The following is a 9,785-nucleotide window of genomic DNA, read 5'->3' as shown; positions in this document are numbered from 1 at the left end:
CCCTGAGCGGAGGGGTCACAGTCGTGACATCGACTGGCCATGTCTGTCCTGTTCAGGCTGACGGAGGAGCGTCTTCTCGCAGCCACAAATAGTGCACAAGACTTGGGGGGGGCCTCCTCCGTTCTCGCTGTCTCCTTCCTTGCTACCCTATTTTCCCCTCCCCCTCTCCCTCCTTCTCTCCTGCTGCCCTCCCTGTGCCCTCTCTCCCCGTCCCCTCCTCCCCTCCCCCCACGTCTTGGCCTCCCCTCTCCTCCCCAGGCCTCCTGGCCTCAGGGAAGCCGCCTTCCACTCCCCCAGTTGCTTCCCCTGGGGCGTGCCCAGTGGGCCAGGCCTGCGGTGGAAGCCTCTTTTATAGGAAAGTCCTTTGCCCCAGACCTCACTTGGCCCCGGAGGGCAGGGGTGGGGATATCCCGGCTGCCCCAGCCAGAGGACACCTGCCCCCAGGAGGACTCGTTGAGCCACCCCCGCCCAGACCATCCCTGTCCCTCCCCCAGAGGCCAGCCCACCAGGCCAAGGGCGCTGCCGCAAGGCAGCCCTTCCCTCCTGCGCCAGGCCGGTGGGAATGTGGCCAGGCTGACGGCACGGCCACAGGAGAAGAGGCCACGATGCTCTCGGGGGTCTTTACATCACTTCTGCATTTTCTTTCCACAACAGCTCTGGAACCGAAGGATCATCGTCCTGTTTTCCCCGATGGGGAAACTGAGGCTTGGAGCTGTGATATGATTTGCCCCGTCACAGGGTCAGCAAGAGGCTGAAGCCAGGCTCAGCTGGCCCTTGGATGGCTGTCCAGGGCTGGCAGTTTGGATGAGGGGAGGGCTTCCTGGAGGAGGAGGACCACCTGGCAATGCTGTCAGTTCAGAGGGAACTTGAGGCCCAGGTAGGGTGGGGACTTGCCAGCCCCCAGCCCAGAGCCATGGCTTCTGATTCCCACATGTCTCTTTTCAAATAGAAGCCACTGAGTTTCTTAGACAGAATATTAGTCATCGCAGGCCTGGACGCTGGATTAAAAAGATGCCAGACAAGCAGCCCCGCCCCCCGCCAACCTCATGGACCATGCTGCATCTCTGCTAACGCTTAGAAAATCAGGGCTCCAGGAATCCCACTACTGGGCATATACCCTGAGAAAACCATAATTCCAAAAGAGTCATGTACCACAATGTTCATTGCAGCTCTATTTACAATAGCCAGGACATGGAAGCAACCTAAGTGTCCATCGACAGATGAATGGATAAAGAAGATGTGGCACATATATACAATGGAATATTACTCACCCATAAAAAGAAATGAAATTGAGTTATTTTTAGTGAGGTGGATGGACCTAGAGACTGTCGTACAGAGTGAAGTAAGTCAGAAAGAGAAAAACAAATACCGTATGCTGACACATATATATGGAATCTAAACAAACAAAAAAAGTCCTGAAGGACCTAGGGGTAAGACAGGAATAAAGATGCAGACGTAGAGAATGGACTTGAGGACACGGGGAGGGGGAAGCGTAAGCTGGGATGAAATGAGAGAGTGGCATGGACATCCATACACTACCAAATGTAAAATAGCTAGCTAGTGGGAAGCAGCCGCAGAGCACAGGGAGATCAGCTCGGTGCTCTGTGACCACCTAGAGGGGTGGGATAGGGAGGGTGGGAGGGAGGGAGACGCAAGAGGGAGGGGATATATGTATACATATGGCTGATTCACTTTGTTATACAGCAGAAACACACCACTGTAAAGCAGTTATACTCCAATAAAGATGTTAAAAAGAAGAAAGAAAGAAAGAAAATCAGGGCGCTCAAAACCCGGCAGGAGAAAACAGGGGTGAGAGTACAGGACACATCACCAGAGCTTCCACGTGGCAGGAAACCATCCTCACAGCCGCCACCTGAAGGAAGGATGCCATTTCTAACCAGAGGGGAAGGGTTAAGAAAACACAGTCTGTTCACACCTGGGGTTTTAGGTTGTTTCCAACTCTTGCTTTTTCAAGTTGCACTGCCCTGAACCCTTTAGTCTGTGGCCGTTCTGTATGTGGGTCATTTTCTTAGGCTAGGTGCCCAGACGTGGGATTATGGGGTCAGGGACCATGGCCACTTTCACGGCTCCTGATCCAAGTGGCCGCCAGCTCTGACCGCGGCCAGCAGCCGCTGGGAAAGCAGCTCCCACAGCCCCTCCCCTCCCGCTCGGTGTCCCCCCGCCATGGGAAACAGCGGACCCTGGGCTGCGTTTTCATTGTTGGCCGGCAGTAGAGTGTCTCCATGAATTTGTCCCCATGTGTTGCTTTTGTGCATCTTCCCTGGTCTTCTGACGAGAGAACATGAGCAAAGACCCCGGCAGATGATGTGATTTAAAGATTTCCTGATACACTTGTTCTGTGCAGATGAAAATACACAGGGACAGTGGAAACATGATTATAACACGCAACTGAAGGATTCCCTTTGTTCAGGTTTTTAAATTTTTTACCTGTTTTCAACTTCTGTGCTGTCAAATCTGACAGTCATTTTTGAACTTTAAAAATGTGACACATAGGGCTTCCCTGGTGGCGCGGTGGTTAAGAGTCCGCCTGCAGGTGCAGGGGACACGCGTTCGTGCCCCGGTCTGGGAAGATCCCACATGCCGTGGAGCGGCTGGGCCCGTGAGCCATGGCCGCTGAGCCTGCGCGTCCAGAGCCTGTGCTCCGCAACGGGAGAGGCCACAACAGTGAGAGGCCCGCGTACCGCAAAAAAAAAAAAAAAAGTGACCCATAGCAAATGTGATTTGTTCTATGTCTTCTAGAGCTCTGAAAGTTCCCTGCCTTCTAGAAGTCTGATCAACTATGGGAAAACTAGAAAATACGAATTAGCAGTTTTTCATAACTTTCATTTTGAAAAATTTCAATCTTATAGAAAAGTGGTAACAATAGTACAATGAGTGGCTGGTGCCCTTCACCTGCGTTAAGCACCCACTTGCTCTCCCCACCTGGGCTCTGCCATCCATCCACCTGCCATCTATCTGCCATCTACCACCCGTCTCCCCACTAGGTATCTATGTATCTTCCATGTATGTATGTATACACATATGCATCCATCCATCCACCCATCCATCCATCCAACCACCCATCCATCCATCCATCCACCCATCCATCCATCCATCCATCCATCCATCTATCATCTGTCACTTCCACTCCCCACTCCCTGAACCATGTGAAAACAAGCTGCAACATCCTGGCGCTTCACCCCAGGTACCACAGGTCTCCCAAGGACAAGGAAGTCCTCCTGCATTACTGTGACACCATCACCACACCTAGCAGTTTGACTTGGATACGATAACGTAATATTTCTCTGGTGGATCCAGTTATGTCCTGAGAGCTGCTTGCTGGTCTGGACGGAGGAGCCAGTCCAGGACCGGCAGCCGAGCTGACCGTCCTGCCTTTTCAACCCCCGTCGGCCCCAACAACTCATTCCCCGTGTTCTCTTCCTGACAGTGATATTTCTGAAGCATCAGGAGCAGGTGTCTGCTGGACCCTCTCTGAACCTGGGTGTGTCTCCCCCTCCTCAAGGCAACGGTGTTGGTGAGAACGCTGCAGGGGAGGGCGTGGACCTCCACCAAGACACACGTGGTTGAGTTTGTTCCAAAGCGTTTGTTTAACAACTTATTTTCTCAATCCATTGAAATGTATTTAGTGGCGAGGGGAAGTGAGGGTTTAGTCAGGCAGTTTCTCTAAACTGCCCCAGTGGCATTTAATAAATAACCCTTTCGATTCCTCTAGAACAGCCTTTTCTGGGCCCTTTGGTCTGAGAGCCACGCTGCTCTGATCACCCCAGCTCTGTAGTATTGCACCTTCCTTCTCACACTCACAGCCCCTGGTCTTCTTCACTCTGGAAGTTTCTCTGCTCACCCCTCAGCCCCGCCTCTACGGGCCACTTTGATTCCTTGCTCCCTGTGAGCCGAGGTCACCTGTGTGCGGATCCACCAGCCCTCGTCTGACCTGTGCCTTCTGCTCCAGGGAGGTGCTGGCTTCCCCGACGTAGGAAGCCTTTGCCATCCGGTGAGCCCGTCTCTCTGGAGGACACCATCTCACCACCTTTCCTCCAGGAGGCCTGGAAAGCCAGTGAGGCGTGTCCCCCGACTTGCCGTGAGCCCCAGGCTCCGACCTCTGCCTGCGGGGCTGGGGGGGGTGCCGGGGTGGGCGAGCCCTGTCAAATCTGAAGGCCAAGGGGGAATGTAGGCCCCTCCCACCCCATCCACAGTCAGGACAGAGGGACAGGGCCTGCAGGCGGCCCCCAGGGAAGGAGATGTGGGTTAGCTATGGGTTCAAGCCAGGTGATCAGCCAGACGTGAACCCTTGGAATTGGCCATGAGTCCTAAAGACCCTGGGAGTTGGTGGTGGTGGGGGGAGCGGTTAGCTGCTTTGGCCTGGCAGGCTGGCCAGTAGAGTTTCTGTTTATGTCTCTACATGTTGTGTCCCTGCCCACAGCCTTCCAGTGGCCTCTGTCCCCCTAGAACAAATCCACATCCCTAACTTGGTCTTAAGGCCTGTGTGACCTGCTCACGGCCCACCTGTCTGTCCCAGCCCATGCCCTCCTACCACCCCCTCTTGTTGGTCCTCGACAAACCAAGCCGGTTCCTGCCTCAGGGCCTTTGCACGGGATGCTGTGACCTCTGCTTAGAATGCTCCATCCCGATCTTCTCATCACTGGCTCCTTTTCTTTCTTTCTTTCTTTTTTAAATGAAATAGCTCTTTTTATTTATTTATTTTTAATTAAATAAAGCCCATTGTGGTGTGTGGGCTTCTCATTGCAGTGGCTTCTCTTGTTGCAGAGCATGGGCTCTAGGTGCGTGGGCTTCAGTAGTTGCGGTGTGTGGCCTCAGTAGTTGTGGCATGCAAGCTCTAGGGTGCATGGGCTTCAGTAGTTGTGGCGCGCGGGCTTAGCTGCTCCGGGGCATGTGGGATCTTCCCGGACCAGGGCTTGAACCCACGTCCCCTGCATTGGCAGGCGGATTCTTAACCACTGCACCACCAGGGAAGCCCCGCACTGGCTCCTTTTCAAACAGGCCTTCCTGACAACCCCAGATTCCTGACCTGGAAGAGTGTACACTTACTTGTCACTTGTTTATTGCTCCCTGAAGAGACTGTGTGTTCCATGAGGGCATCGTGTTAGCGCTGCATCCCTGTGCCGCGCCCAGTGCCTGGCACAGAATATCTGTTGCGTGAACGAGTGAATATTTCCTCAAGTGGCCCTGTGAGTTGGCTGCTACCCAGAGGAGGCAGCTGAGGCTCCGAGGTGCTGAAGAGTTTGCTCAAGGTCATACGGCAGATGAGGCAACGGGGGTGGGCAGAGCTGCCCCCCAGCTCTGCTGCTCTCCAGGTCCTTCAGGATTTTCAGGGCAGGACATGCGCCCCCCGCCCCCGCCGCCCCCTACACCCACACTCACCTGCTTAGCTCCACCAAGTAGATATGAGCTCCGGGTGTCTAGACCAGCCTTGTCCAGTAGAAACGTCATTAAAGCCACATACAGAATTTAAAATTTTCTAGTAAACACATTAAACAAAGGAAAAACAAACGGGTGAAATTAATTGCAATCATACAGTTTACTGAACTCAATATGTCAGAATCTTATCATTTTAACAGGTGATTAATGTCAAAATTATTGACGAGAGATTTTACTCTTCACCTTCATACCAAGTCCTGGGCGCTGTGTGTGTTTTACACTAACAACAGCACGTCACAGCTCAGACCGGCCATGTTTCAAATGCCCGATGGCCTTGCGTGGCTAGTGGCTCCTGTCCTGGACAGTCCAGATCTGGCGTCGGTTCCTGAAGCCCCCCCAGTGCTCCTTCCCTTAGGTCTTTATTCACAAAATAGCCACGAAACGACTGCGGGCTCATGTGCTATTTGAGACTCCATTGCTGTCTGTGTATTGAAAAAGGAAAATAAAAATGTCTAATAGAGAGTTAAAATCAGCATTGAGAGTGCCCTCCTGGGCTGCTGGCTGCCTCATCTCCCTTTCTGGGGAGGCTGGACTGGAAAGGCCTGATCCCGAGCCTGGGCCTGGGGCGGCCTGAGATGACGACTTAATTAACACCCGCCCGGCACTTTTGATCTTCAAGGAGCGGTGCCCACTCAGCTGAGGCTGCTCCTGGATTAATTGCCCTGAACCAAGAAATCCTTGCCCAGAGATAAAGGGAAATATGCTGTTTCGTCATTACAAATTGCTCTGAAATCTGCTCTGGCACCCGGCAGAGGCCTGGGTCTGAACGCCCCGCTGGCCCCCACCTGCACCACCCAGACGAAAGCAGCTGGGCGGCTGTGCCCTTGCCTCGGGGCACCGGGCCCTGCGCGTGTGCGCAAGGCTGCTGCCTTCGTGGGCAGGAGGCTCAATGGCGGGGGGCAGCCGGGCATGGTAAGGTTATCGGCCCCCACTTTTCAGATGAGAGAACAGACTCAAGGCAGTGCGGGGACAAACCACCCCAAGGCCAAGGTCAAGGGGCAGAGGGCAGCTAGAGCACCTTGGGACTGGGGGTCAGGTGGACGTGGGCTCCAGTCCTGATGCCTTCACTGTCAGGTGGCCACATCATCCGGCATGCCTGTCTGAGGAGTGCAGGACAAGCCGGCCCGAGGGTCCCCTCTGGAGCACAGGAAGAGCCCGTCCAGAGCTGCCACGGCCCAGGAGCGACCGTCTCAGACAGCGTTCTGCGGCTGTGGGCAAATGCCTGACTTCCTGGTATCTGTCAAATGGGAGGTGGGGCAGCTCTCCACTCCCAGGGGTCACTCAGGGACCGAGGTGCCCAGTAGATATTAGTCATGACTCCCACTGTGAAAACAATGGTGAGAGCAATAATGGAGCGCCGACTGGTGCCCGGTCCCAGGCAGGCACTGCACAGGGCAGAGCGGGAGTGGGGTGAGGGGGGCTTGTAGGGTGAAATGCTGGCTGCGTACCACCAAGTGCTGGGCTGGCTGACAGGTCCTTACTGACGCCCCCCGCCCACCACCTCTGAGGAACGGCCAAGGCCCTTCCCTCTCCTCCCAGGGTGCGGGGGCCATGGGCGGTGCCGGAGGGAACCCAGCGAGGGGCTGACGGCCAGACAGTTACCCCAGCTGCGCCGGGAGCCCCCCTTTGCGCCTATTCGGAGCACCTGACTCACCTTAATTATAGGTCCGCGGCACGTCGGGGCGCGCCGGGGACGCCCGAGATAGTCCGGAAGCACCGGCTCCGGGGGCGACCGGACATCCCGGGCAGCCAGGTGCGCCTTCAACGCCCGCCGGCACCTCCCCACCCCGACCCGCGGAGCTCCCCGCAGCGCCCCCTTCTTCCGCCAGGGGCCCTCTGGCTGGCCTGGGGGCGCCCGCAGCCTGCCCGGGTCACGTGTCCCGGGTGTGGGGTCCGAATTTTGTGTGTGGGGGGGGGCGGGGGCGGGGCGGGGGGCGCACGCGGGGCGGGGAACTGGCCGGGGGTCTGAGCCGGCCTCCCGCCCTGGGCGCCGGTGCCCCGCGGAGCCTGCAGCGCCGCGCCCACGCGCTCAGCACAGCCGCCCACGCCTCCTCCGACTCCAATGTATATTTAGCCTCTTTATCAAATGTTTGCAGTGAACCGTGCGAACCGCCTAATAGCGGCTGGAAGTGAAACTCGATTCCCGGACAGAAAGGAGCATGTGCCCGCGCCCGAGCTGCAAGGATCGCCGACAGGGGCAGGTGCTGGAGCCCCACGCGCCCGGCCTCCGGAGTGAGGTCCCCTCTCCCGCCGAGCATCCGAAACCGCCTTCCCACTTAGCCCCCTTCTCCAGAGATGAGGACGCCAGAGTCTGAAACGGGGAGGGGTGTCGGGGAGAGGTGCCAGGGCTGGGGAGTCCACGCGTGCGTGGGTTCTCATCCAAGTTGGTGACCTCTTGGTCAAGACAGTCCAGGGTCTAGGAAACAGCTTCTAGGGATCTATTTCTGCCAGTTTCTTCCGAGGATCCGGGGGGAGGGTGGGGCGGGCTGGGTCGGGGGTCCCTGTCCCACCCCAGGGCAGGCCTTGGTGCGCCAACGCGCGTCGTGCCCCGAGTCTCCCCCCAAAACGGCTGTCGCGCGGCTGCACAAGTTTGTGCCACCCTCGCGCAGCCGCTGTTGTCGTGGTCGCTATGACGACGCGCCGCGGTTTTATTTTTAATAGCGGCCAGCGATTAGAAGGATGCCTGCGCCGCCCCCCCGCAGATCTCCAGTCCCGGTGGTGGATGCACCCAGGCCTGCCCCTCTCCCCGCCTAGCTTTGGTTGGAGCTCCCGTAGAAGGCGCCCCCCACCCCCGTTTCCGCCTTCCCAGATCTCCTCCCCTCCGCCCCAAACTCGAACTGAGAGCCCCTGAATTGCCAGGCCGGGATGGGGCACAGAGGGAATCACCCTTCGAGGTTTGCTCAAAGGTGGCGGGACACCCAGGAACCAGCGAGCCTCTGTACAGAGGTTAGAGCCGGAAGGGCCCCTGCCCCCACCCCCCCTGCAATACAAGGTGACCTTTCCTCTTTCATTCCCACACCCACTATCAAACCGAGTCCTTTCACCCCAAAGAAGTGTCCTCGGGTCCCCTCTGCCTGCGAGGAATCCGAGGCTCAACCAGACGTGCTGCAGTCAGCAATCAGGATGAGTGAGCCACGGAGGGCTCTGCTCGGGGTGCAGCCTGAGTCCTGGCAGTGTGCTTTTGGCGGCCGTCCAGAAACCGTCCAGTGGTCTCCCTCCGAAGCAATGGAGGTCCACCTGGGTGGACAAGGGCTGGCTCTAACGCGCTTTTAAACGGTTCCAAGGTTTCCCTAGTTCTGCCTCGGTCATCCTTCATCCTGACCCCTGAAAGCGCGCTTGACGGGGGAGGTCGCAGGTGGGGCTACGGTAGACGAGGCAGGTGCGTTGGGGGGCTGCAGGTGTGTGGAGGCCAGTGGAAGAGCGCTGGTAGCCCCGGCCCACTGGGAATCGCAGGAGGGGCCCACCCCTCCCCCCAGGAATTTGGGGGAAGGCGAGCGCCCCCCAAGCGCCCACTGGACTCCGCCTTTGAAATGCCAGAGCCGGCCGAGCCGAGGATGAAAGACCGCCTGCGGGGCTGAGCCTTTACTGCCTTTGGCGGGAGGGCGGCCGCGGCGGGCAAGGGCCTAATCCACAGGATGGGGGCGTGGGGGTGGAGGACTAGGGCAGGCGGAATTCTCCTTTGGCCGCCCACCGCTCCGCAGTCTCCTCGCCTCTAACGGCCTCGCCGTCTAAGTTCGGGGTCGCTTGGCACGTCACCCCTCTAGCCGATACCGGGGATCGTCCGCCCCCTCGAGGGACCCGCCGCCGGGGTGCGATCCCGCCAGGTCTAGGCAGGCGGAATCTACCCAGCCCGGCGCATCGCCCTTTGGTGGCGCGGGAGCCGTCCGGCCCAGTTCAGGCCTCGGCCTCCCTCGCGTCTCTCCCCCGCATCGCTCTGTGCGGCGCCGCGGCCGGAGGTGGCGCTCTGTGCACCCAGCGGATCCCGGCGCGGGAGGCTCAGACTCCCGGGTGCCTCATGAGCGGCTCTTTTCTTTTCCTTGCCTTCCAACCCCTCGAGTTCCCGGCTCACGCCGCCGCCCGGCTTTCCACGAGGCAGCAGGGACTTGGAGGATGAGGGGTCCCAGGGTGGGGACGAGGCACGCTGCAGCCCCCTCCTCCGACCTGGGCGCTCTCCCCTCGTGGACTGTGGGTGGAGGCTCCACAGTCAGACGCCCCAGTCATCGGATTCTGGGCGGGGGCGCGTGGCAGCCGCCAGGTGAGTGCCCCAGACGCACCCCTAAACCCGCCCCACCTCTCACCAGAGACTCACTCCCCCTCCTTTTATGGAG

The 9,785-nt window shown here is 58.2% G+C and overlaps 1 long non-coding RNA gene across 3 annotated transcripts; it reads right to left on the bottom strand.

Annotated features, from left to right (window-relative positions):
• Positions 1-234: 234 nt before the first annotated feature.
• LOC117308056 (uncharacterized) lies at positions 235-9,761 on the bottom strand. 3 transcript variants are annotated; one of them, XR_012325927.1, is made up of 4 exons: positions 7,112-9,761; positions 5,401-6,780; positions 5,068-5,252; positions 235-2,357 (listed from the first exon to the last, which is right to left on the bottom strand). It is a non-coding gene; the product is annotated as an uncharacterized lncRNA (long non-coding RNA). The 3 variants fall into 3 exon arrangements; XR_004522030.2 differs by having other exon boundaries at positions 5,401-9,761; XR_012325926.1 differs by lacking the exon at positions 235-2,357 and adding an exon at positions 3,106-4,949 and having other exon boundaries at positions 5,401-9,761.
• Between the last annotated feature and the right edge of the window lie 24 nt (positions 9,762-9,785).

Source organism: Tursiops truncatus, chromosome 15 (genome assembly GCF_011762595.2).
Source record: "Tursiops truncatus isolate mTurTru1 chromosome 15, mTurTru1.mat.Y, whole genome shotgun sequence".
Taxonomy (NCBI): Eukaryota; Metazoa; Chordata; class Mammalia; order Artiodactyla; family Delphinidae; genus Tursiops; species Tursiops truncatus.
Note: the sequence above shows the minus strand (reverse complement) of the source record. Positions and strands in the feature narration are given on the sequence as shown.